General features: G+C 40.2%; 1 long non-coding RNA gene across 1 annotated transcript; it reads right to left on the bottom strand.

Moving 5' to 3' along the window:
- Positions 1 to 1,162: 1,162 nt before the first annotated feature.
- Positions 1,163 to 3,330, bottom strand: LOC107184532. Its single transcript, XR_001515381.1, has 2 exons — positions 3,193 to 3,330; positions 1,163 to 1,513 (listed from the first exon to the last, which is right to left on the bottom strand). It is a non-coding gene; the product is annotated as an uncharacterized LOC107184532 (long non-coding RNA).
- Between the last annotated feature and the right edge of the window lie 358 nt (positions 3,331 to 3,688).

Raw genomic sequence — 3,688 nt, 5'->3', positions numbered from 1 at the left:
CCCTACCATGCACATACTTAGCTCTCCCTTTGGCTGGCCCCAATAGTTTGGACAGTTGCTATCTGAAACTGCCCCTTCAACTGTGTTGACTTGACTTTCTATCTCCTTAGCAACTATGATTGCTTTAAATGCTCCTGGGTTTACTTGTCTCACCTTTTATTGTTATCAATGTTGTTTTGTGTACACACATAAGACTCTTCCTTTACACAGCATATGTTTGATTAAAGTAAAACTTTTGCTAACCCCAAGTTGTAGGTTGATGTGGAGACAAATGCATGCAAATAACATCTAAACACAATAAGGGCCCCAGGAATGAAGTTTCCTATTGAGCCAACGGGTGTAATGTGTATTCACTATTGTGACTCAGATATTCTGCCTGCGCCCTCTTGGCTGATTTATCAAAGATCTCTTATTACTATCACCCCAGTATCACACTATGCTCATTTTAATTAAAACTGAGATGTCAAATATTTACTGTTCTATTTTTAACAATTATTGATGAAAATCTGTTAACATTATTGCTGACCAAGTACAGCTATAAATAGAACATACTGGCTTTTCTCCTGTTTTTTGTTTTGTTTTGTTTTGTGTGTGTTTTTTGTTTTTTTGTTTTTATCTACCCAACAGTGGCAGGCTGAGTTTTGTGGTGGTTTTACTTTGGATGAAAGTTGAGTAGAAAAAAGACTTTAGTGTTTTCCATTAATATTTTCTCAAGAAGGGGAACCAATAGTATGTTGTTTATATTTCAGCATGCCCTGCCAACCTTCTTGGTAATTAACTGTTGTGTTTCTTTTGCCCGAAATAATGGGTGTCATTTTCATCCATGGCATTATATTCTTTCTATACTGTATCTGCGTACTTTGGACAGTGTAGGTCTTAACTCCAGGTGTCTCCCTTCTGCCCTTGGCCTCAAATACTGAGTTTGGGATTAAGTGGCCCTTTCCCATGATTCCATAACACATAGTATATATTGAGTAAAAACTGAATCATCACTATTGCTTATGTAGAAATATACTGAAAACTCCAGAGGTCGGGCAATACAAATATGAAAAACAGACAACCCTGCCTATAAAGATTTGATTATCGATCTTGGAAGACAATATCTCTATGAAAAATAGGATTATAAAGCAGACTTGGAAGGGACCACAAAGGAAACATCTGCTAAGGTACATAATAAATATTTATTTAAATAAATTACATGGGAGCCCTTGCCAGTGATATTCTGAAGACCTCTGAGAATACGATGTTAACAATTCATTTGAAATATGAAATAAGAAAGTAAGCTATTTTTTAAAATCAACTCATGATGATTTCTTTGTCATTAATCTTGTGCAGATTTCCTCAACATTGTCTAGTAAAGTCGTCATCATAGAGTCAATCATTCTACTTTGATACCATTATGCATAACATGATTGTGGTTACCACACTTAACTGTGGGTATTTGTTACATCTCTCATTGCTGGAGTTCCTGGGGGTAGGGACTGTGTCACCTTCATATCTGTGTCCCCAATGCCTAAGAGATAGTAGTTTCTTAATAAAGGCTTATTGAAATAAATTCAAGTAATCTAAGCAACCTCAGGGTCTCTTTTATATGAATTCTGCAATATGTTTATTATTAAACATTCCAAAAGTATAGAAAATAGCACAAACCTGAATTTTTAAAAGTACTAACATTTTGCCATATTTGCTTCAGATATATTTTTCTCTGTTTTTGAGGAAAAACAGATTTCAACCACAGTCCCAATTCATTCAGCCCACACTGTTCCTTTTTTCTGTCTCCCTCTTCCCAAATAACCATTCTCCTGGAGTAGATGTTCATCTGTGTGGTGAATACAAATATGCCTTTCCAATGTATGTGTGTACTCATAAAAATATTAAAATATAAAGTATTTTAAAACTCACATAAATGGTATCATGTTATGTGAATTCTTTTCAATTGCCTCCCCCCCCCCACCCCCTTTAAAACATATGTGGTCACCCTGGCTGGTATGGCTCAGTTGGTTGGAACATCTTCCCATACACCAAAGGGTCCTGGGTTCAGTTCCTGCTCAGGACACATGTCCAGGTTGTGGGTTCAATCCCTGGGCCAGGGCATGTACAGGAGGCAACAAATCGATGTTTCTCTCTCTCTCACATTGATATTTCTCTCTCTCTTGTTGTCTTCCTAAGAAAATCAAAAAGAGCATGTCCTTGGGTAAGGATTAAAACATTTTTTAAGCCCTGACCAGTTTGGCTCAGTGGATAGAGCGTCAGCCTGTGGACTCAGGGTCCCGGGTTCGATTCTGGTCAAGGGCACGTACCTTGGCTGTGGGCACATCCCCAGTGGGGAGTGTGCAGGAGGCAGCTGATCGATGTTTCTCTCTCATTGATGTTTCTAACTCTCTATCCTTCTCCCTGCCTCTCTGTAAAATATCAATAAAATATTTAAAAATAAAATAAAACATTTTTTAAAATTTATGTTGTCAAGATTTACCCATGTTGAGATATGCAGAGCTTTTTCAGAGGGACCCATTTCCCTGGTCCTCTGTACTATCCTAAATCTAATACTTGGCCTTAAGTAATACAATGAAAGACGGTCCTGTGAATATGAGGCACAGAGAGAGGAGCAGAGAATCTCTTTCATGTCTTTTCGCCCTGTCAGACTACCGTGGCCAGCCCTCTCTACAGACTACTGCATCGGGTCAAAAAAATCCTGAGTTAAGAGCCAGGGGTTAGAAATGACAGACACGGAGTGATCTGTGCACACTGGCCCGACGATTCATGCCCAAAACAACCCAGCAGTCACTAAACTCACACTCAGCGTAGAGCGTTTGGCAAGGAAAGAAGGTGGGAATTTCTCCTTTGAAATTTCAGAAGAGACATCTTTCCTCTCAACTGTTCTTCCAGACCACCTTAGTCCATGGGTTGCTAATGCAAGGCGCCTTTAAGTAAGTCCTCATATTGTCATACCTGCAAATTTATAATCCCTCATCACCTTTAATTTTCAGTTTCCCCAGATGAAATAATAATCCAATCTGTAGCATAAAACATAGCTGATATTTAAACACTGGACCATAACACTGCACAACCCACAAACACAGTAAGTAAAGAGAGTATAAGGAGGGAGAGGAGGAGGAACCATAGCAGGAAGAGGAAACTAGACCTTTTGTATTGGAAATGACCAAGGAATTCAAATATAAGTAATACAATTACCAGAGATGGACTTCAGCCTGGACACTTGGATATTAAACAAGCCTGCCCTGAATGAAGCTGAGACTTGGCCTTGGTGTTTGAGGAAAACAGAGCGGCCTCCGTCTCCCAGCCTCCTGGGAGAGTGGACTCGGGAGTACTTTGGTGTTCTTCTTCCCTGGCCCAGCTTCCCGCTGTACCTGAACAAGCCCTGGTTTTCCGAGTAAACTGCATCCCTGCCCAGAGCAGCTGGGTGCCCAAACCCTGCGCTCCCTAGAAATTACCGGGCAAGTCCAAGCGTGTGGGAATCACCCAGGGAAGCAAACGCTGTTCTAGACGTTGGATTCTGCAGCCTCATCACCAAGGTGATACAGCCAAACATCCGGTGCCTAGGGCTTGGCCCCTTTCTGAATTTTCTGCACTATGTGAAATCCAGTTAATTATTTTCTTTGGTTGGATCCATATTACACACACACACACACACACACACACACACACACACACACACGGAGGCAATTAT

This window comes from Myotis davidii, unplaced genomic scaffold, assembly GCF_000327345.1.
Source record: "Myotis davidii unplaced genomic scaffold, ASM32734v1 scaffold362, whole genome shotgun sequence".
Lineage (NCBI taxonomy): Eukaryota > Metazoa > Chordata > Mammalia > Chiroptera > Vespertilionidae > Myotis > Myotis davidii.
This window is presented reverse-complemented; position numbering and strand designations above follow the sequence as displayed.